The 24,333-nt window shown below is 46.9% G+C and overlaps 1 long non-coding RNA gene across 5 annotated transcripts in view; it reads left to right on the top strand.

Annotated features, from left to right (window-relative positions):
* The first annotated feature begins 282 nt into the window (after positions 1–282).
* LOC136640139 (uncharacterized) overlaps positions 283–24,333 on the top strand; it is a 63,037-nt gene continuing 38,986 nt past the window's right edge. For 4 of the 5 annotated variants that reach the window (XR_010793768.1, XR_010793769.1, XR_010793771.1 and 1 more), the window contains exons 1-3: positions 283–499; positions 3,186–3,276; positions 4,425–4,633. This is a non-coding gene — a long non-coding RNA (uncharacterized lncRNA). The remainder of the gene's footprint in view (positions 500–3,185; positions 3,277–4,424; positions 4,634–24,333) is intronic. The other variant, XR_010793770.1, reaches the window with a different exon arrangement.

Genomic DNA, 24,333 nt, shown 5'->3' with positions numbered 1-24,333 from the left:
CCCATGAACAGAATGGGACCTTTGGAGTACCACAGGCTGTGATCAGTCTCCATGGGTTCAACATTCTTATCTGTAACTAAATGACTTCTGAGTTTTCAAAGGGGAAGGAATCACACATTTCACTGAAGCTGGAGAGGGGGGAGCGGAGTATTGTCTCTTTACTAACTACTAAGTAATTTATTTTTGACAGACATATGTTGAGAGTTTGTAGCACAAATGTAATAACAGAATGACAGCTTCTCTTATTAGCAGGTGACGGAATGCTGCAGAGCGATGCTTGCCAGATCCTGCTAAGTCAGTGCTTGTGACACCCGCGCCGTTGGTCTGGCCAGCGTGAGGCCTGAAAATCCCTGCTGTCTGCTGTCCTTGACGGGAGGAGATGTGGAGGCAGTGCATTGAAGCCCAGAAGGGGCTGGAGACAGCCAAACAGAGGCTGGTGAAGCCACAAGAACAGATGGGCCAGCCTGACAGAGCATGGAAATGGCAAAAGACCTGCTGGGTGCGTATGGGTTGCGAGGGAGACAGGACGGCATGTTAAAGGGTGAGACCAGGTGAAGCAGAGGATGATTACTTGCTGGCAATGATAGTACTGGCCCAAGACTGGGGACCAAGGACACTCCCAGATTGGGAGAGGAGGACTGGGGTTGAGGACCCTGTGGTGCAGTCAGTCTCCATGGGCTCAAGTTTCTCAGCTATAACTAAATACTAGACTTCTGTGTTTTCAGAGGGGAAGGGAATCAAGCATTGAACTGAAGTTGGGGAGGGGGTAGACTGACTGCTGGGGGTGGGCCAGCTATGCTTAGCACCTGGACAAGCAGGTCCCTTCCCCAATCATCCCAGGGGCCCCACAGCCCTGCCATCCCAGAATCAGCCAAAGACCAATGCAAGAGCCATCCAACTTATCTGAGAGACAAAGGAGCAACTGGTCTGTCAGTTGGTCTAGTCTAGCTGGGATCTGTGGCACAACCTGCTGAAAGACAGAGGGCTTTTGAAACACTTAGGGTGAAATCCTAAACCGCGCTGGAGAAGGCAAGCCAGGATGCTTGCGCTGCATCCAATGTGGGATTGCAGTGAGCAGCGGTTCAGCCACGGGCAAGGCGAAGCTCTTCCCCTTACCCATGGGTAAAGGCTGTGCACTCCTATGGGTCCCCTTGGATCTGTGCCACCTCCAGAGGTGGCGCAATTTTGAGGAGAGTGGAGCAGCATAAAGCTGCTTTGCTCGCCCCAGGGACGGAGGTTGGGATCCAGCATAACCGCCAGGTCCCAGCCCCGCCCCAGGCTCCCTGCGCATCCGCCCCTGGGCCTGCCCTCCCCTGCCCTCCCCTGCCCAGTAATGGCCCCTCCTGCTCCCTCCCCTCCACACCTACCTTTGCTGTTTATGTCGGCGCGCTCACGCCGACACAAGCAGCAGCACAGGAGCCGCGGCAGAGGCTTCTGCCTCCGTCTGCACATCGGCGCATCTGAATGCACCAACACAGCTGCCACCTAACGAGGTGCAAACAAGCTTTACAGCACGTTTGCGACCCTCCAGGGCCACCTATACCGGCATTACTGCCGGTTAGGATTGTGCCCTTAAAGAATTTTAAAATCTTCAAAATTAAGTTCTCTGGTAGGCATCCTTGAGGAAAATAGTCCCTAGTGCAATTGGCTGCCCATGATCTACATCTGTGCAAGGGGGCAGTTGCTTGCCTGCCTTGAATTGCAACCCCTATGAAATTACTCCTTGGGGACCGCTATACCTCTGGCCAGCTCATTGTTTCTACATGCCAAGCAACTAGTAATATATGTACTTAAAAGGACTAATGAGGCATGGGTACCAAAGGCAAAAGAATTCTCTTCATAACACAAACGTGTCTGTCATGTTTAGCTGACACTGTTAGAATTATTTTGAGGTATATAAGAAAATCACAGCAAATACTGTTAAAAATGCCTGGCACTTCCTTTTTTTCGTTTTGCAGTTTAACTTAACTTGCTAAATCTGACATCTCCCCACTAAAATCTCTTTGCACCTCTCAGCTGAAAACATACATGGTACTCTTATGCTCTGCTGAGCCTTCCTCACAGCACAGCTCTAGGCATGTCTACTCAGAAGTAAGTCCCACCGAGTTCAATGGGACTTGCTCACATGTAAGCCTGTATAAGATTGCAAGTTTACAGCCTAATCCTATCATTGAGATATGCCAGCATACCAGTGGCGTCACTAGGATTCGAGTCACCTGGTGCCTGGAGGCCTGCGCATCACCCCATGCAGTGGGCGGGGCAATGCCCCAGGTGGGCATGGTGATGTACCATTGCCCCCCCCACCGGTTTTTTGGCTGTACCTTTTGTTATAACATAGGTATTTCAATGTGGTTTGTTTCATTGCATTCTGCATGAAATTACACATTGATTGATATATAACATGATGGGATTATTTCTCCAAACTCTGATTTTAGTGATTTTGAAAACTTGTAGAGTCACACACACACACACACACACACACACACACACACACTCCTGTGTCAACTTACTAACAACTTATTCCAACAGTTCTCAAACTTTTAGCACCCACTTTTTAGAATGACAATCTGTCCAGGATCCATTGGAAGTGATGTCATGGCCAGAAGTGACATCATCAAGCAAATTAAAATAAATAATTATAAATAATTAAATTAAAATTAAATAATTACATAAAGGGGAGCCAGTCCTGTTCCACCAAGTGAATCTACTCTGAAGTAAGTCCTATTGTAGTCAATGGGGCTTACTCTCAGGAAAGTGTGGGTAGGATTGCAGCCTGTAAGCCCAATCCTATGCATGTCTACTCTGAAGTAAGTCCCATCGTAGTCAATGGGGCTTACTCTGTAGTCTGCCTGCAATAACAACCCCCCCCCAAAAGAATCAGTGAGATCTCCAGCCCTCCCAGTGCCCAGTTTAAAGTTCTTCTGTTTCAAGCATATCAAGATAAAGACCCACCTGGCTTTGCAAGTGCAAAATAGAAAACTTCCCCTTACCAGTTCAAGCCACTTTTTGTCTTTTTTAGAGGGGGGGAGGAAGGCTGCCTTCTGGAGCATTTGTTGCGCTCCAGCTCCATGGATCCAGACCATTCCAGTGTCCTCACATTCCCCTTTGCCTGACCTGACCACCAGCCATGGTACGCCTGCCTACTCGTGAGTAAATGCGACATGAGGCTGCTTCACTTTCCACAGAGCTCCATAGACTCGCAGCTGGGAGGGGAGACCTCCGTCTCCGTGTTTTTGGGGGATGCATTCATTGGATCAGGACCATTCCTTGACTAAGGTAAGTTCGCCTTCTTGCAAGTAAACGCAACTACATGGCTTCAATTCGCAGACTCGCAGCTGGGAGGGGGGGAGTTTCTAGGGTGTTTTTTGGGGGCTGCATTCATTGGATCTGGACCATTCTGGTGTCGTTGGATTCCTCTCAGCCTGCCCTTTCCGAAGGATTATGGCAAGTATGCCTACTCGCGAGTAAACGCGCGCTACAGCTCACTTTCATTTTCCATAGGGCTCCATGCATTTTTTTCTTCCAGTTTTTTGGCCATAACCTTTGAACAAAATGAGCGATTTCAATTCTGTTTTTTTGCATTGCGTTCTGCCAGCCATTCTGTATCCAACAATTTATGGCATGACAGGCTAGCTCCTAACTCCGCAAAGTTAGCACATCCTCCCCCCAGGGCGCGTCACCCCCTGGCGTGTCACCCGGTGTGACCCGCGCCCCCCTAGCGACGCCAGTGAGCATATCTCCATCTATGCTGACAGCCCCCCTGGCTTAGAAGTCCACCCATCACAGATGCCAGCACCACACTGGAAAAGCACTGTGCCAATGTAGCTCAGATGTCCTTAAGATATGGGTGTAATTCTGCCAATGGGAAAGGCAAAATTGGGGGGAGATTGGAATGTGACATAGACGTGGGAGAGACAAGGAAGAGTTGATGCGTAACATATAAGTGATGTAGCTAAGGGAGGCAGGAGGTACATTGCCCCAGGTACCACATCTTGAAGGGGTGCCAACTCATACTCCCAATGGCAGACCTGTGGTAAGAAAGTGGTCTACCAGTCACAGTAGTCATGCACAGCCTTCTCAGGCCTCAGAAGTTGTGAAAACTGGAAGTATCTTTCTAAGGCCTTCAGGATGCTTTCTGAGGCGCAAGGAGGCACCTCCCAGACATGACTGGATGTGAAAGAGGGTGTTAAATTTGATTTTGTCATATGGAGGATGTTAAAAACTTTTGTGCCTCCAGGTGCCAGATGTTTAACTATGCCACTGCTCCATATCCTAACCCCCCTTTCCAGTGACACTGATCCAGGAAAAACACTCCTCCAACAACCCAACTAGTGTAGATAACAGTAACCCCATGGGGGGGGATGAGGAATGAATAAAAGCAGCAGAAAATTGCATCTCCTCCACTTGACCCTCTTTCCTACAAGGGTTCATAGGACAGAAACTACATTTGGCAGCCAATCACAGGACACCAACCACAGTACTAGAGCCCCTGCCAGGAGACTACTGCTCAGATTACTGGATGTGCAGCATAGAGCTATACCTCTCTGGTCTCTGAAAGGGGAACCATGGCGAAAAGAAATTGAGCACACAAAGGGAGCACTTTGTACAAACAACCTCTTGTCCTTCATAACAGGTATGTAAAATATTTGGTTAATACCTGTCTTCTCAGAATTCTTGTTATAGGTACTCTGCCCCAGGAGGGCTCCACAAACACTCAACTGGAACTCACAATTCACCAACTCAACAGGGGAAGCAAGCACAGTGTACCCCACACAGTTAAGCCAAGGGGAGGGGCAGAAAGTTCCATACTGTAGTGCACTGATGCTGCATCTGTCTCATGTCTCTAAACTGTTGGCATCCTTCAGTCTCAGAAGACCATGGCGCCACGCTCTGAATGGTGGCTCTGGAACAGAGTGTCCTCTCCAGTGCGCGACGCCTGGGTAAAGTAGGTATGGAGGATAGGCTGTTACCCATGCAGCAAATCCCCCCTCTCCACGTCGCTGAAATGGTCCAATGGAAAGGCAGAGGCCTTCTGACTATTCAGGATAATCACACGTGTCTCTGCTATCAACTGTGTTTGCTAACTTTTTGCCTATTCCTTTTGCAACAGCTAAGAGCAAGCAGCATCTGCTTCCTTTTGGCAAATGCCACTTACTTTAACCATTGTACTGCTGGCCAAACATTTACATGAATCCCCCTTCATTGTTCAGGCCTGCACCATAGCCACAGACTTGGAACAGTTCTACTGCAACCCCCCACCCCCACCCCCCAGGAAAAGTGCTTGTCGAATGAGCGCTCTCAACGGACCACCAGAGAGGGCAGAAAACAGACCACTCTCTGCCAGCACTGAAGTGTCGGCTGCAGCTATGGGTGGTCTGTTCTCTGTCTTCTTTTAGTCGGTGGGGGAGCGCTTGCTTGGGAGACACTTGCCCACAGACCACCAGAGAAGGCAGAGAATGGACTGCCTGTCAACAAAAACAGCAACCAACAAAAGCAGCATCCCACAAGTCTTCTCTATGAATAATAAATCTAATAAATTTTATCTAATTATAAGAACATAAGAACAGCCCCACTGGATCAGGCCATAGGCCCATCTAGTCCAGCTTCCTGTATCTCATAGCGGCCCACCAAATGCCCTAGGGAGCACACCAGATAATTGCATTTTTTCTGTGTGTAGGGGGTGGGGTGGGGTTGCAGGATGGTCCACTACGATTCCAATTTTTGCATCAGTGGTTTGTAGGCTCCTAAAGGTTGGGAACCACTGATTTAGAAGATTTATATGCCACCTTTCCCCAGGCTAAGAGCCTGGTGCTCAAGGTAGTTAGCAAGAAGGTTAAAACCGTATTAAAACATACAAAAGCCAGAGCAGCCAAAAGCAACAGATTAATATATCAAACAATCGCAAGTACAAAAAAAAACAACAACTCAGGGGCAACAATCCAATGGAGTGTTAAGCCCATTGATTTCAATGGGTTGAAACATGTGAAAAAAAAAATCTGTGTTGGATTAGAGCCAGAGACCCCATCCCGAGGCATCATTGTAGCGCCGGGGCACGTCCTGCCAGCTGTAGTGGGCAGTGAATTGACAGCTGAGACAGTGAACTTCTCAACATGCTTCTGGTTTTCTCTACAGTACATCAGACAAAGTTATGTTATCTTCATGGCTGCCAAATATCACGGCAAGACACTGAGTTCATTACTGCAAATGTTCAGACAATTAACTTTTAAAGATAAAACCAATGAACAAATTGATCCAAACCCAAGGCGGCACATCACGGGAGAGAGAGACATGCCAGTTCTTAATTAGCAAAATATCAATTACAAAAGATCTGCAGCAAACTGACAGCAGATTTGAACCGGGGGGGGGGGATCAACAATGACAAGCTAGAAAATCATTAAAACACATTCTATAAGGCTTGGGGTTGGGGGGGGGGGTCTCCAAAAAAAGCCAATGAAAAAAAAATGGGAACTTTTGCTCACACCAGAAAAGCCTCTGTATAAGGTCATGTAAGATACTGAAACAGTTGCTGGAGTTTGACAAGCGCCTGAATGACGAATTTGAATATATGCTGTGTATCAACAAGACCTGTGAAGGGCAGCTCCGGGAGCTACAATTCAACGACAGAGAAGCATGCCTGCAAGTCATGCCCATCTGTGAGCAAAACACAAAAAAATGCTAACTAGAGTAGAAGTTTATAGAAATTATGGATTAAGTGGGAAGAGAAAAATGTTCCCTCCGTCTCGGAATACTAGAACGCAGGGTCAGCCTCGGAATTTGATTGGCAGTCGGTTCAGGGAAGTTCAGAGAAGTACCCTACACAACATGTCATTGTCTTCTGGGGTTTGCTATCACAAGATGTGGTGAGAGTCACTCGCTTAGATGGGTTTTTTTTAAGTTTTAGAGAAACTTTTGGAGATTAATGGAGCATGGAGATTAACGCCCCAATCCTTTCCCCCACTATCTGCACAGATATTTGCCTCTTTTTCCTATATGCCAATCCTATTGTCAGTTCTTCTATATGGGTCAGAAACATGGACTCTGCTCAAATCAGACATGAACAAGTTTGAGTGACCTCCCTAGTGAAGAGTTCAACGGGTAGCACCAATGAAAACGTGGCTTAAATACATTGAGGAAGATCTAAGGGACCAACGATTGACCGTTGATGCGGCTAGAAATATCACCAACAATTGCAAAGAGTGGAAGTGTGTCATGAATGACACACTGATCCTAGAGGCACTTACAGCAGCATATTGGTTAAGAGGCCAACCTGCTCCCCAAGCACCAGGTGACTAAAGAAGAAAATGAAGATTTGCACAGATGCAGCCGCAACATGGAGTTTTAAGCTGCATCCTGTGGTGGGGAGACAGTCAGGAGGCCTTCTTGAAGGAAACTTACCTCCAGGTAAGCCTCCTGTTGCCCTACCTGGTTGTGTGCCAGCTTCTCGGCTAGTACAAGCCTGAGTGGACCTGCCAAGACATGGCAAGGCCAGGCAAGGTGCATAGGATATTAGCAGTACCTTTACCACTACTAACCACTCCCTGCCTGCACTGACCTGACTCCTGGTGACCCTGATTCCCACCCTGACTGTCTCTCTCTTCACCCTGATACTTCCCCTCCCCACCCACTGCCCACCCCCTATACCAACTTACTGGTGCTAGGGAAACCAGATAAGCTCCTGCCTTGTGGCTGGCACCGCTCACCTTTTGTACCAGTATTCCTCATAAGAACATAAGAACAGCCCCACTGGATCAGGCCATAGGCCCATCTAGTCCAGCTTCCTGTATCTCACAGCAGCCCACCAAATGCCCCAGGGAGCACACCAGATAACAAGAGACCTCATTCTGGTGCCCTCCCTTGCATTGGCATTCTGACATTACTCTTGCATTACTAGAACCAGTAGGTCATCCAATGAAACTGATTGATGGGAGATTTAGGAGGTACTAAAGGAAGCACTTCATTACATTGTTTGTGGAACTTCTGCGGCACTTCTTCAATTCGTCTGTGGAATTCATTGCCACAACCCATGGTAGTGGCTTTACAAAAAGGTTTGACAAATTCAAGGAGGCCGAGCCTCTCCACGATTACTAGTCACGATGGCTTTGCACTGCCTCCTGTAGCAATGTGCTACTTACCGCATACCAGTTGCAGGGGAGCCATGGCAGGACAGAAGAATGTTTTCCTCTCTGGCTTGTGAGCTTCCCAGGAGTAGCTAGTCAAGGCAAATGTCAAGATACTTCGGTTTTTCATGTTCTTAAGTTTCCCAGGGGAAACAGACGCTCTGTGGATTGGGACCCAATAGGGTCGCGAGCCAATTTCAGGTGGGTCACGTAGCACCTAGCAGAGCGGCCACTGAAAATGCAGAGCTGAAAATACAGGGTACAGAGCTGCTGGCCAGGGCAGGCTCCTGGTGGGAGAGAGGCCTGGTGCTTTGCCTTGAATAGGTGGGAAGATGGGAGACTGGAAAGGGGGGAGGGCTGTGTGCTTGGGGAAGGATCCGTGTTCCGCTTTGCCTTCCAAGCTGAAATATTTGAATTCCAAGTTTTGCAAAATAACAGCATGAGTGTGCTGTGTAATGAGACATGGACAGATCAATCCTAACTTGCACTGCAACAGGCAGGCCAGAGGCCTTACAGGCCTCAGGCAACAGGCAGGCCAAGGCTCATGTGTCAGCCCGAGGCAAGGGGAGGCTATTCCCCTTACCCTGGGGAGAAGGGCAGCAGCAGTTTCAATGGGGCTACTCGGATCTGTGCCACCTAAAGAGGTGTCACAAATATGACCAGCATGGGACTGCTCCGAACCACCCAGGAACAGAGCTAGGATCCAGCAGAAGTGCTGGATCCTGGCCTGCCTCCCACTCCCTGCCTATCCATCCCTCCCACCCCGAAGTGCCTCCCTCCCGCCTCCTTCCTGCCCTCCCTACACCCCCCAGGCTCCTCCTCCTTGGAGCCCAGCACACATCCGGCCTATCTCTCCTTATGTGCAAAAGTGCTTTATGGTACTTTCGCGACAATGTTGGGCCAGTGCAAGGGACTTGTGTTGCCCCAAGGGTACCTCTGGATTGCAGAGGCACCCAAGGGTGTTGCCCCAAGGGTGCCTCCTTGATTTCAGTTTAGGTTTGAAACCTAAATTGATGATGTCACTTCCAGCCATGACATCACTTCCAGGTTAATGACATAACTTCTAGAGGGTCCTGACAGATTGTCATTCGATAAAGCGAATCCTGATGCTAAAATGTTTGAGAACCATTGCTCTAGAAAATGAAGCAAGAACTTATGACTTGAGCTAGGTATTGAACCTGTGATTAGCTGACTACTGGATAGCCTGACTACTGGGATTGTGCTTCTTCAGACACAAAAGGCAAAATGGGGATGTAACGTCATTCTTCATGATTAGCAGGCAGAATAAAGCATCTGAATTAGTTAGAATTGGATGCCCAGCTGCAGCTTGTCCCAGAGCTTGGTCTCAGACAAATACCATCTGCCAGAAGAGCTTCAGATTTCAACGGATAGGAGCAGAGGAGCTGCCTTATCAAGACAGAGTCCATTGCTCCATCTAGCTATTGCAGGGGTGTCCAAACTTTTGGGCAGGAGGGCCACATCATCTCTCTGACACTGTGTCGAGGGCTGGGGGGAAAAAATTAATTTACATTTCAAATTTGAATAAATTTACATAAATGAAAATATTAGAGATGGAACTTATATGAATGAATGAATGTCTTGTAATAGCTCAAGGCTTCTAAAAGGCCTTGCACAAAGCAAGGCCAGCCTTTCCTTTGCTGCTGCTGCTGCATCACAGGTGCGAAACAGCAAGCAGTGGAGGGATCCCTTGTCCCACAGCTCACATGAGAGGTCAAACATTTGGCTGTCACGCCGAGAGCAGTTGCATCAGGCCAGTGTGGGCTCCAGCAAGTCTCCGGAGGGCCAGAGGCTCATTAAAGACTGGGGGCTCCCTGAGGGCCAGATTGGGAGTCTTCGAGGGCAGCAAGTGGCCCCAGGGCTGGGGTTTGAGCACCTCTGAGCTATTGTAGCACTGGCAGATGGAGCCTGACTGGGTTTTCAGGCAGGAATTGTCCTCCGGCTAGTTGGAGATGGTGGGCATTGAACCTGGGGCTTCTGCCTGCAAACCATGTCCTCTCTGACCAGCTGTGGCCCCGGCAAGTTGTAGCTCCAGCTGCAGCTCATTCTCCAACCCTAGCACCCACAGCTGACTAAAAACTGCCCAGGATGCATAGCTGGTTTGGGTACTGTTGCTGCCCCCCTATGACTTTGCAATTTCATCTCTGTAACTTCTCAGCTGAGGCACTGTTGTTTTTGTTTTCCTGTTTGCTGTACTCTTGGAGTTTTTAAAATGTAAAATGACACAGTTAGGAACGGAAAGGAAAGGCGTCTGCCTTTCCCAAGGATGCTTCAAACACTAGCTCTAGCATAGCGAGAAGGGAGCGGCCCCTCCCACTGCGCAGGTGCTCACTGCCCAGAATGGCTCCCACCGTGAGTGGGAGGGGCCGTTTACGCTGTGCGTTGCAGCACTTGCCACACTGCCCCTTCTGGTTATGCTGCCGTCCAGTAGTGCCCAATTAGTTCCACCAGAAACTACCAGCTGGATACGATCCAGTAATCACAGAGATGGCCCCTCTGTGCTCAGTCCCCGCAATTGTCTGTGTTATCTTTGTGCCACTGAGCTACGGCATGACATGTGCGACTGTCAATTCTTGTTGCTTTTTCAGATATATGTCAATTGGGATGCAACAGCATCCAGTTCTTGCTAGCATTTGCCTGAAGGCTTCATTTCCTAACAGTCATCACCTCTCGGTCCTTGGCAAATGTTACAGCTATCACGCCCCATTGCTGTAGTAGCTCTCTGCTGCAACTGTTCAGCAAGCAGTACACAATGTATTCTTCTCCTCTCCCAGCACCTTGAGTTCTTGTAAAGTCTGAGATGATTGGGGAAGTTCAGCACAAGCAGGAGTTGACGTAAATGCCTCGATGTTCAGCATTGATTTTTCTCCAGTGACTAAGAGGCGTGTGTCCAGGCTGCGCGTGTAATGTGAGAATGCTAAGTCCTCCCTGCAGAAAGATTTTTATTTTTTCAGATCAGGATTTTTCTTCGCAACCTTAGCGTTTGAATTCATGCATACTTGCCTCTCTGATTTCCCCTGCTGCTGTTTTCACCAAAGGCAAGGACTAAAGCTATTTATTTTGATATTGTAAGCATTTAACATGCCATGATTTGAGGTGGGGACGGGGGAACGCAAAGAGATGCTCTTATGAAGGAAAGATTACTACTGTATTGAATGCACGGGGCTCTTTAGAGTGAGGCTTCTTTGTTGAGTTCCTCCTCCCATGTGAGTTGCCAGGCTGCCATTGGGTAGGCCTGAAGTAGGAGGGCGTTAGAAGGATGCTTTGCAACACTGAGGTCTTCCGAAGACCTTCTAAAGGCCTTCCTTTTTATGTTACTTCAGCAGAACCCACCCAGCTGCTTGTAGGTAACACTCTGAGATTAGCTGGTTGCCTTGTAGGACCAGGTAGGAATTTTTTGCTCCTCTCACAGTTGTCCTGGGAGGGACTTTACCAACAATAGACTGATCTTTGGGCTGGGATTAGCCACACTGGTCTTGGCTGGCAGGATAGTGCAGGGTGGGGTGGAGGAATAAGAATCAGGTGTCTGACTTCAGGCAAGCAAGACCGGAGGTCAGAACCGCAACCAGTTCCCAGAGGCTACCCAAATTGGTAGGTTTCATCCCAGGCTTGAATGGGGACACCTACATTGGTGGTTACCTGGCTCAGGGTGAGTGGAGAAATTCAGCTTCCATCTTACTATGGCCTTATGTGCCATCGTCTGACTTTATTATGACCTTGAAGTAAAGAACTATAATTGCTTTTCCTTTGGGAATAGAAACTTGAAACACTACTGGGAGGCACACTGGAATTAGGGACTGGATGGTGTATCAGTATAGGAGGAAGGTGTTTTGGCATTCAGGATCTACTCAAATAAGCAATTATGATATAAATAGTCAATATGAAGGCATGTTATTTCTGAATATGTGCAAATATTAGCATAAAAATATGGATCTAAGCCTGCTTATATTAAGTTTCATCAAAACGTATAGAAGTTGCACTTAGCACGACGAGCATGAAATTAGATTGTGCATTTCCATATAGATACAATTTCTAAAAGCACATCGAGAGGTTCCCATTATCCAGCTGACAGCGATACAGGAATTGGCACCATTCACAAGCTTCTGTTCTGCAAAGGTTTGGCAATATGCCTTTCCCGGAGTCTGGCTTGGGCAAATAATGCTCTAACAGCATCGATCATAATTCAGTACATCTTGATTGTAGTGCCAAGTCTTTGCAAATGACTTCTGTTCAAGGCCACACATTCTGGGGAGACAATTCCTACTTCTTCTTTCTAGACCTTGATTAACCACTGAATACTATCCTGGGCTGTCTCAGCTTACAGAGGCACTGGTGCAGCCTCTGCTTCATCTATGGACCAACTGGCAGCTATGCAGCAATTAAAGGGAAAGTCAAAACTGTTTTAATTACCTACTATGTTGTGCCATGGTCCCCAATGGGCCTACTTGGATCTGCGCCAGCTCTTTGGCTGGCATAAATTGAAGTGGGTCCAGCGGTGTGTGTCAAGAGTGGGCTGGGGGCATAGGATATTGGCAGAGCTGCTGCCACTGAAATCCATCCCCCCCAGCCTGCCCTCAACACATCTCCAGTTTGCCCCAATCCCCACCCCCAATCCTTCCCCAGAATGCCCTCTCCATCAGCTTAGCTGCTTCATTGGAGATTGGGTGGTCCACTGGTGTGCAGCCAGGACTGCCAACTATTTGCAGATTCCATCAGTGCAAGGCCTGGATAGGACATAAGTTAAGCAAAATAGAACTGGTGCCAGTATCACTGTTGGTGTCAGGAGCCCTTCCTGGGGTCCCCATTGTGTTTCGGGTTGCCGCACCTCCCTCCAGTTTATTGGTGGATGGAGGGCAGTCCCCACTCCCCATCAGTAAATGATGGCAATCTTCAGCAGCTCCTCTCCTTTCCCTACAGAGAAGGAGTGCCCTGAAGAAGCCTTGAGATGATCCAGAGGCCTCTGTGGGATACTCTTATTTGTAGGCAAGGGGGTGGTATCAGGTAAAGCAGAGGCAGCTCAAGGATATTGGCAGTGGCAAAGTTAAGGCATCTGCTGCCTGGGATCAAAGAAGATTTTGTAGCCGCCCCATGACAAAATCAAATTTAATTAAGTAAATAAATAAAACATTTTTTTGGTTAATTGGCCATAACTTTTGATAGAATACAGACATTCCACTGCTGTTTCTTTCATTGCATTCTGCACTAAATTACCTTTCCAATAACATGATGATATTATTTGTACTTACCAAGTTTGTCACAATTTTAGCCACTTGCCACCCAGTGCAATTGCCCCCTCTGCCCCCCTTAGTTACACCACTGGCTCACAGCCAACTTGCAAGGTCTGAGCAAAGGGGAAATGAAGCCTGAAATGTCACTGAAATTTTGACAGCTTCTGTTGTTCTCTCTCTCCCCCCCCCCCGTTCCCTGTTGTCCTCCTAGCTTCAATTTCAAGGAATCAGAGTCACAAAGAGGACATGAAAAACAACACCAATAGTGGCAAGGGTGCTACAGCCTTCTTCCTCCCAGTTCTTGCCATTGCCTTCTTACTGTCTCCTCCCTTTCAGTTTGCGGGGTACACAATGGGACAATGATAACGGCAGCCCAGCATTCTTCCCAGCACTACCTGCCATCCCCACCTCTTTCTCTTCCACTGCTTCTGTTTGTTGCTGACAGCAGTGGGGATGGGGCAGGGGCAAGGGCTGCACAACCCCCAGCTCATGTTCCTTCTCTTTTAATCCAGCTGTCGTGTTTTAAACTGGGGCAGCAAAGAAGGGCTGTAAAAAGAAAGCTGGGAGAAGTATATGCAGGGGTGGTGGTACTCCTAACTTCCCTCTTGCTGCTAGAATGGCAGAGCTAAGAGGCAACTAAAGGCTAGGGGAGGCAGCCACAAAGGGAGCAGCCACAAAACTGCTGCAAGGCACTTCTGCACAACTGGGAGAGTCAGCAGGCCAGTGCGCAGAGGTGTGCTGGCCTCCGCGGTGCCAACCCAAAGGTAAGTTTACGCTGGCAGGAGGATGGGGAGGGTATTTCAGGGGCTTTCACGTGTGGTGGGAGGTTGGGCAGCGGGCTGGACCAGCACTTAGGCTGAATTGTAACCCCCTTACACCAGATCACTCAGATCTGCACCAATCTGAGTAGCCCCATAGGGTGAATGGTTGGCAACCTTCAGTCTCGAAAGACTGTGGTATAAGCCTACAGCACTCGGTATTCCCAGGCGGTCTCCCATCCAAGTACTAATCAGGCCTGGCCCTGCTTAGCTTCCGAGATCAGACCAGATCGGGCATGTGCAGGGTAACAGCTGCTGCGCTGCCACGCAATGCAGTGTAGGGGGATTAATTCCCCTTAAGTTGTGCTACAACCCAGCCCCACCCTGCTCTGGGTGTGGCACAGGACAGCTGGCCTTCCTAGTCCAGAATAGGTTAGGATTGGGCTATCAGGAAATTCTGTACAATATTGCTAGTCAAAGATCCCTGTTGGTTTCAGTCTTTTTTTCCCCATCCAGTTGAGGACAAGGTATCAAGTTGAATGGATTGTTCCTTGATTGGAGTTTCATCATAGTGATGGTGAGGACAATTGGAGCTGTGGAGCTTTTCCTCCGTTTTACCATTTTTCCTCCCAAACTCAGGAGTCTTTAGGAGGTGGTTGTGATCACAAGACACCAAATATGCTGTTCCAGCTGGATTTGGAGCTGGAAGGCTTCATCTGAATATTTTGGGGTGCAAAAACTCCTTTTATATTTAAGGAGTAGATAATTCACAATTCAAATTTGGAGCATTTGGACCCAAGGATTAACTAAGGAGGGGGGAGGTGATTGCATTGTTTAGTGACAAGTATGACCTTCCTAGTCTTTGGATTTGTGCTTCTTACCATCAGTCCTGTAAAACAAGCATGTTACTGGTCTGGCCTTTTGCCCTCCAGGAAGGCCTTAAATTAGAGAAAATTAAGTAAATGAAATAAAATATTGACCCCATAGCAAGCCAAAATGTCTCGTTAGTAATTGGTATAAATAGCACAGCACAATAGAACATTTCAGTAGAGCGTTTAAATCCATTGGCAAAATATGAAATTGATAAAAATAGACATTAATTAGGAAATCAGAATAACTTGGCATTCATTCATAAAACAAAGCAAAAGTTTTTCTAAATCTGGTTAATAAGCAGACTTTCATGAACCAAAGATGCAGACAAAAGTTATCTACCTTTCAGAGCTTTTCAAAGTATTCAGCATGGTGTGATCCACATGTTTGCTAAGCCAGAAGTGGCTTGGAAAATTCCCATCTATCAGTGTGTGCTTCACCTAACCATGAGAGAGAGAGAGAGAGAGAGAGAGAGAGAGAGAGAGAGAGAGAGAGAACTTGTGCCTGGGACTAACTCTTTTAAATCTACGTCTTAAAAGATAGGCAAACGGTTACATCTTATGGTGACATGGATCATGGTCCAATCAGAACTGTGCAAGACAAGACTAGTAAGAATCAGAGATTACTCTATTACTCTATTACGCTAAAACCAATTAAGTGACCAAGGCATGAATTATGGTTTATAAAGAGTCAAGCTAGTACAGTATTTTTGAATTTAACTTTTTTTTCAGTTTTAGTGGTTTCCTTTCTTAGGGCCCACAACAGCCCAGCGCTGGTGCACAGTGTCACAAATGTGCCATAAGGCATATCTGTGACACATACTGCTGGGCTAGCACTGGACAGAGGACTGCCACCTGGAGTTTAGAGCACGTGCCGGATGGCAGAGTGGTAAGTCAGGACGGTGGGACACTTTCCAGAGTGGGGGAAAGCAGGGCATGGTGTGAAGATGGCCCAGGAGACCCAATATGGGTCTCATCAAATCTGCGCCTGCTCAACATTGGGCACAGATCTGAGGAGACCCATCAGGGCCATCTGGGGATTACATGGGATAAGAGTGTGTCAGCTCCCTTACCCCTGAGTAGATCCAGCACTGCTTCCCAGCCCCATGGGATGCAGCGGTAGCCATTTCAGTGCTGCTGCTGCCCTGGGCTCTGGGAAGCACAGAATTGGGCTGCCCATGAGTTCTGTAAAGAATCTGTATCTACAGTCCTGGAACGAGCTGGAATCCCCAGCGTGTATACACTGCTGAAACAGAGACGCCTGCGTTGGCTTGGTCATGTCGTGAGAATGGGCGATGGTTGGATCCCAAAGGATCTCCTCTATGGAGAACTCGTGCAAGGAAAGTGCTCTACAGGTAGACCACAGCTGTGCTACAAGGATATCTGTAAGAGGGATCTGAAAGCCTTAGGAATGAACCTCAACAGATGGGGAAACCTTGGCCTCTGAGCGGCCCGCTTGGAGGCAGGCTGTGCAGCATGGCCTTTCCCAGTTTGAAGAGACACTTGGCCAACAGTCTGAGGCAAAGAGGGAAAGAAGGAAGGCCCATAGCCAGGGAGACAGACCAGGGACAGACTGCACTTGCTCCCGGTGTGGAAGGGATTGTCACTCCCGGATTGGCCTTTTCAGCCACACTAGATACTGTGCCAGAACCACCATTCAGAGCGCGATACCCATAGTCTTTCGAGACTGAAGGTGGCCAACATGGATATTTATGTTCTCAGGTAACTATTCCCTTGACAAGTTCCAATTCAAAACACACATGGCAGGTCAATAGAAACACTAGTCCTGGTAGCTGTTGTATTTTTGTGTTACCTTGATTCTCCTTGAGCTGCCTTGATCCTCATTCCTGTTTGTTGTTTGGACCCTCTTTCCCTAGGATGAGAGGCTCCTTAGTTCAGAAAAAAAGTGATGATCTGGAGGGCACGGTGGAAGTTTATAAAATAAAGCATCAATTGGAGAATGCTGAGAGAGAAATACCCTCTCCCCGCCGCCCCCGCCCCAAGTACAGGCATAGTATGCTAATTCAGTGATAGTTAATAAGAATATTTTTTCAATTGCTAGATTTTTACTGCTAAATTACAGTACATATAGTACATTAATGCAGGTGACAAACAGTGCTGGTTGCCTCACTCAGTTCAGCTCAGAGTCAGCTGATGTACTCATCACCATTGAAAACCCCCTTAAGAGCAAGGCAAGTGCCAAAAATAAAAAAATATGAATATAATATTAAAGTGCCATTATTAGCAAAGTGCTCTAAAGCAAGGCACTTTAAGCAACGTACACCTGTACTCAGGGCCATCCAATGAATGATTGGCAGGTTATTTAGGCTGACCAAAGAAAGTACAGTACTTCATTCAATGTATACTGTAATTAAATGTTTGGATTTGCTGCCTTGGAGCGTGGTGATAGCCACTAGCTTAGCTGGCTCTGAAAGGGGATTAAGATAAATTAATGGAGAACAAATCTATGAATGACTACTAGTCATGATGACTATGTGGAACCTCCATTTTTCTTCATGCAGGGTAACCCAAAAAAAAACCAGAACCCATAAAATTTTTATTAAATCCTACAAAGGTCCAGTAAATTTCAAGAAACTTACTGAACTCAAACAAGACATATTGGGGAAGATTATTATTCCAATATTTCATGCACAAAGTCGACTTGTATACTCTGTAAGAAAAAAGAAGAAAAATTAAAATTAACAGTTTTATTCAAAGATTTGTGGGTTCTGGGGTTTTTTGGGGGGTCACCCTGTATCTTACTTGGGGGCTTCTTAGGGACATCTAGCTGACCACTGCGAGAAACTGAGTGCTGGACCCAATGGACTTTAATCTGATCTAGTAGTGAGTACAAGCTGTTTTAGGGATATGTGATCACTTCTTTTTTCCCTGAAAAACATTGTCAGCAAACATCTATGCCCCGAAGACATTCATCCTGCCATTCACAGCTTTTAAAAAACTGTAAAAAAAAAGATTGGGGGAAGGGAACCTAAAAAGGACTGATTGCTTCTGAAGCGTTCAAAAGATGAGAAAATAGGGCCATGATTAATCCTCGCTCTTCAAAGAGGAGCCCTTTGTTAATTCTCTGAGACTCTGAAATTCAAATCATTTGGAATTAAATTAATATGGATAGACACTTCTGCCTTGTGCTGATAAGGGCTCCTTCAGCAATTCTAGCAAAACGAAGCAGTCACAGTATGTGCTGCACATATTGCCAAATCTCATCAAGCCATCTTCCATCATGTTTGAGATGTAGCCACAATTAATGACAGGAAGGAAGCCTGCTCAGCGAGACATTGAGGGCAAGGGCTGTTTTTAGACACATGAAGGTGGTGTCTAAAAGCTCCTCAGCTGCATTTGTGCTGAACAGCCAGACTTCCAGGCAAGGCGACATCCTGATGGCATGTCACCATGTGTCAGCTTACTACCAACTCCCGAATTGCTGCCCGCTAAGGCAGCATCCATGTTCAGCAAGGATATTTTACTGGTTTTATTGTCTATGTAAAACATTTGCATCTCACTTTTCTGCTTTAACAAAAGGACTCAAGGCAGCAAGCACAATGAAAGGTTGAAAGTGCTTAAAATCCAGTGATAAAACCAGTAGAACAGTTGTTCTCAAAATTTTTAGAGGCCCTAAAGACTGCTGCCTGATTTATAAATGCCAAGGGGTGTGGCTACAATGGTGATTGATTGGACAGCAGTACTTCCTCAGCTTGTTTAACCCTTGAAGCACATAGCCTAATCTGTCCTGTCCAGTTTTGCAAATCACCAAAAGTTGGGTCACGGCCCACTGGTGGGTCCCAGACCCACAGTTTGAGAACCACTGCTGTAGAACAATAGCTGAAGCAGAGACAAACAAATAATGAACTGCAAGGAAACAGGAAAAACAACTAAAAACCTAAGTACATCATGTTCCAGAGGGCCAGATCACACACTTACATGGAAAGCAACTATGGTCTGGACTTGCTGAGATAGGGGGCCAGTCTTGAATAAGACTATTCTGGAGAAGGATAGGAAGAAGGGAACTTTAACCCTTTGTTCTGCCATGCTCCTGCTCAAAGTGAGGGTCCTGCATGATGGCTGAAATGCCCTCCCAGGATAAATTGCAGCCATGGAAGAGATCAGGATTAGAGCAAAGATTTAAGCTTCCCTCTCCCATACTATGGTTACAATCTCAATGTCGTCGTCCCCCTCCAAGCTTTTAATTTAAAAAATTAAAGCATGTCAGGGTCAATAAGCCTATTCCTGATGCCTACTTAATGAAACAAGTTCTTTAGAAGTTGTAAAAAATGATGGGTGATGGAAGTCATACAAGCTGGCTAGGAAAGAGAATCCCACTTACTACCAGGTACAATGACTGAAAGGCCCTGTGCTGTGTATTCACCATCTCAGACAAGGAGGGGATGTAGAGTAGGGTATTATCAGAAGAGAGAATGAGAATATGGATTCCTGCACTCTTTTAAGGAAGATGTTGATGTTGGGTGTGCTGGAATAGGGGTAGGCTCAACAGAGCAATCACTAACCAAAAAAGCTGCTCTTCCACCCATGCTGCGTGCAATTAATAAGGCACAAAAAAGGCCAAAAGTTTCCAAGTTAAAAGGAGGTTTACTCACAGTTCCATGGACGTTCATCCATAAACTTAGTCACACCAAGAATTCATTACACCAGGAGCCCTAGATAGCTGTTCCTGGAAGCATGCAAGCACAATTAAAATAACAACTAAGAGCAGAAACAGAGACACACAGAAGTCAGGATGGAAGAGTATATATACCCTAGAGCAGCGATTTTCAACCAGTGTGCTATGGCACACTGGTGTGTTGTGAATGGTCTGCAGGTGTGCTGTGGGAATTTGGGGGAGGGTCATTTATTATTAGGGCCATTGGGGGAGGTTAGCCCCCCACAAGCAGCATAGTGTGCCCTGTCAGTGTGCCTTGACGGCTTTAGCACCTTGTCAGTGTGTCCTGAGATGGAAAGGACACACCCTCCAAAAATCACTAAAGGAAACAGGTGCGGTATCACTTCACAACATTAGATACTGCCCTCTGCTGGTTGATGCATCTCAGTGCAGCTTTTCCCCAACAGGATGGAACTCAAAATGTTTTCGAAGCCTGCTTGCCTTCCTTTCCTCCCACATCAGGGGTGTCCAAACATTTTGGCAGGAGGGCCACATCATCTCTCGGGGGCCAGGAAACATCATCACTGTATCGGGGGCCAGGAAAAAAAATAATTAATTTACATTTAAAATTTGAATTAATAAATGAATTTATTAGCGATGGAACTTATATGAATGAATGAAGGTCTTGCAGTAGCTCAAGGTCTATAAAAGTTTACAAAGGTTTACAAAGCAAGGCCTGCCTTTCCTTCACTGTCACTGCTGCATCACAGGCATGAAACAGCAAGCAGTGGAGGGAGCCCTCGTCCCACAGCTCAGGTGAGAGGTCAAACAGTTGTCCTCATGCTGAGAGCAGTTGCGTCGGGCCAGCATGGGCTCCAGCAAGTCTCCGGAGGGCCAGAGACTCATTGGAGACTGGGGACTCCCTGAGGGCTGGATTAGGAGCCCCTGAGGGCCACAAGTGGCCCCCGGGCTGGGGTTTGGGCACCCCTGTCCCACATTGTGGGAGGTCATGCGAATGAGAGCAAGGGTGGTGGGTGAAACCCAAAATTTTCTGTAGAAAGATGCTAGGACTGTGAGAACAGTCACACACAGAAGGAATCAAGAATCTTATTTCATTCCTCAGCTGTACTGTATCTATGTTCTTGTTGTTTTTTTTAATTTGTTTCAAAACACCCAAAACCACTTATAAAGTTACAAGCCATAAAGAAATGCAGCTTTATTATCAAAAAGAACTATCATTCTTTGCCTGGTGCCTCAATAATTACAATAGATGCTGTTGAGGTGAGGAATGGGGGGAAACAAAGACAATTTGAGGGCCAATATGCTTGGGAGACACTAATTAAATGATATGTGAATCACTAGATCAGCAAAAGGAGTTAAATGTTATTTTAGTTAAGCCTTTATAATTGATAGTATGCTTAGGGTATTGTCTAACACGGTGATGTTTGAATAGTGGGGCATTATATTGACAGAAACCTGGGTGATGGAAAGGAGAGGATGTGTGGAATACTGAAGCAGTAGCATAGCTAGAGGGGATGCAAAACACTAAGATTTGCAGGGCGCCTGATTTCGGTGTGCAAGCAGTCCTTCCCCCTCCCCTTCAGAGCCATTCTGGTATCTCCTTCATTTTGCTCCAGCAGCCCAGAAGGGCTCCAAAGGAGAGGGGCTCTTGAACACCGTGGTAAGGCTTAGTGTTTTCCACCCCCCTCTAGCTACACTACTATATTGAAGAGAACAATACTTGTACAGAAAAGGAGAACAAAGAAAAGGGAGAACAAAGACACCACTGGGATGCCTTTCGTTTTGGAGACTACTTGGAAACTGCCCAGTTACTCCTCTACAACAACTGGAGCAGGAGGTCCCTCAGCAGTAGATCACCTGCTTTGCTGGCGGGAGGACCCAAGTTCAATTCTTCCTAACTTCAGTTGCAGCTGGGAATATTTATTTATTTATAACATTTTTATACAGCCCTTCCTCCAAAGAGCTCAGGGTGGTGTACATGGCTCCTCCCCTCCTTTTTCCACTCACAACAACCTTGTGAGGTAGGTGAGGCTGAGAGAAAGTGACTGGCCCGAGGTCACCCAAGAAGCTTCATGGCTAAGGGGGGATTTGGACCAGGATCGTCCAGGTCTGAGTCCACCTCCCAAACCACTACACCACCCTGGCTCTCATCGAACCTGTGTCTCAAATCCCAGTGAGTCCGTGCAGACAACGCTGAGCTAGATGGAATAAGAATACTGACTTAGGATAAAGCAGCTCCATATGTGTATAAGGTTTGTCCTAGAAATTTCAGTCGCATTTTTTTTTTAAACACAGTGGTATTATTCCTGGGCTTCTGCCACTCAATTTTCATTCAGAAAGGATGAATGTTCATGATGCAGGTGTTTGGGTTCCTGAAATGAAAACGCAGCAGAGGCGCTATACCTGTGTCATGTGAGTGTATGTACTGCAGTAGCAAACCGGCATTTGTTGCATGGTGTGGTCATATTTGTCACATACTCAGAGTAAATTCGGGCAGAATGGAAGGAGGGGAAATTCCAGTCTCAGATCTGTGGCAGCTGGAGGCATGCTATGCCCACAATTGGAATCAACAGTGCATGTATAGTTCATTGCCTCGCCAAAATGGCATGCAAAATGGCATTTCTATGCAATGGTATAGAAATGTCTCTCTGGTGGCCAGCTGCTTTCCCCAATCTGGATAAAATCTGCAGCCCAGTGCATAGATACACAGAATGGCTTGCACCCCTGTAGCACAAGCCGCTCTGTTCTCCTCAGACTTGTGCCACCTCAGGAAGTGGCGCAAGTCCAAGGAGACCCAGTGGGGCAAGGGTGCCGTACCCAGGGTTAAGGGGAAAAGTTCCCCCTTGCCTCTAGCTGAGCTGGCTTGGGCCCCTATCCTGAGCTGGATGCAGCTCAAGCCTCTTTGGCTTGCCTGTTCCAGTGCAGGGTGGGATTGCGCCCTAACAAATCCCAAACTGTCAATGGTATCAGATAAAAATAAAACCACATCTGAAAACAGCAGCACAGCTTTATTCATTCTGTACGGTCTTTTGAACAACAACAAAAAGATTTCCATTATGGCTCACAAGTTGACATCCAAATGCAATCAAAAACAATGTACACAAGAGCACACAATAGCAAAGCAGAAGTGGAAACTAGCAGCGCATTCCTTCACACTCAGTTGGTCCCAAAGGCCCTCTGGCAAAATGCACCGCCTCCAGTCCAAGGACGTGGAAAGAACTTCTTCAGGGATACCTGCAAGGTCCAGATGGGAAGCAGGTGCCCTATCCTGGAATTAAGATGCTTTCCTTTCTCAGCATTCCCTTAGGAACTCTCTGAAGAAGGTCCTGTTCTCTTTCTGATGGTCCAGTATGTACATTACAATGCAGGGAAATTGAGCTTATTCATTTCATCGGACTGAAGAACAACATGCCTGGTTTTCCTGCTGCAGGTACCTTGAGTGAACGGTTGATTCATGCTCCCTTTGCTGTAACCCTCCTGAGAAGATCTGAAGGCCTTAGGAGTGGACCTCAACAGGTGGGAAACCTTGGCCTCTGAGCGTCCCGCTTGGAGGCAGGCTGTGCAACATGGCCTTTCCCAGTTTGAAGATACACTTGGCCAACAGTCTGAGGCAAAGAGGCAAAGAAGGAAGGCCCATAGCCAGGGAGACAGACCAGGGACAGACTGCACTTGCTCCCAGTGTGGAAGGGATTGTCACTCCTGAATCGGCCTTTTCAGCCACACTAGTCGCTGTTCCAGAACCACCATTCAGAGCGCGATACCATAGTCTTTCAAGACTGAAGGTTGCCAACTACTTATATATATCACCCTTCTCATAGACTCAAGGTGGTTTACATAGGCAGGCTAGTCATAAACCCCATTTTTCAACAGGTTTTTTTTAAACATTATTCCATAAGAGAGACTCCTAGAACCACTCCCCCATTTCTTCCCTTCATAGTGTAGTCAAATTAAGCCTTGGGTGTTATCCTGCCAGCTCCTCTGCATTCCTTCACACTCCTCCGCAGATATCTTTAGCTTTCAGTCTCCCGTCGGCCTCCTATCCAAGGTTGCTGATCCTGCTGAGCTTTTCAGGCAAGGTGACAGCTCAACCTCTAGACCACTTCCTGTCCATGAAGACTGGATCACTTTCGTGGCACTAGCTCTTGATTGGATGTCACTTGCTATGTTGAAAAAGAAATGTAACAAATCAAGGGAGGGGGGCTTAAATGTAAAAAAAAAAAGTTTACACGGACCCCTCTAGAACTGACTCACTTCAACAAATTGCCTTTAAAAAGAAGAAGGCCAATTCTATGCTTGGGATCATTAGGAAGGGTATTGAGAACAAAACGGCTAGTATTATAATGCCGTTGTACAAATTGATGTTAAGGCCACACCTGGAGTATTGTGTCCAGTTCTGGTCGCTGCATCTCAAAAAAGACATAGTGGAAATGGAAAAGGTGCAAAAGAGAGCGACTAAGATGATTACGGGGCTGGGACACCTTCCTTATGAGGAAAGGCTACGGCGTTTGGGCCTCTTCAGCCTAGAAAAGAGACGCCTGAGGGGGGACATGATTGAGACATACAAAATTATGCAGGGGATGGACAGAGTGGATAGGGAGATGCTCTTTACACTCTCACATAATACCAGAACCAGGGGACATCCACTAAAATTGAGTGTTGGGCGGGTTAGGACAGACAAAAGAAAATATTTCTTTACTCAGCATGTGG

Source organism: Tiliqua scincoides, chromosome 2 (genome assembly GCF_035046505.1).
Source record: "Tiliqua scincoides isolate rTilSci1 chromosome 2, rTilSci1.hap2, whole genome shotgun sequence".
Taxonomy (NCBI): domain Eukaryota; kingdom Metazoa; phylum Chordata; class Lepidosauria; order Squamata; family Scincidae; genus Tiliqua; species Tiliqua scincoides.
This window is presented reverse-complemented; position numbering and strand designations above follow the sequence as displayed.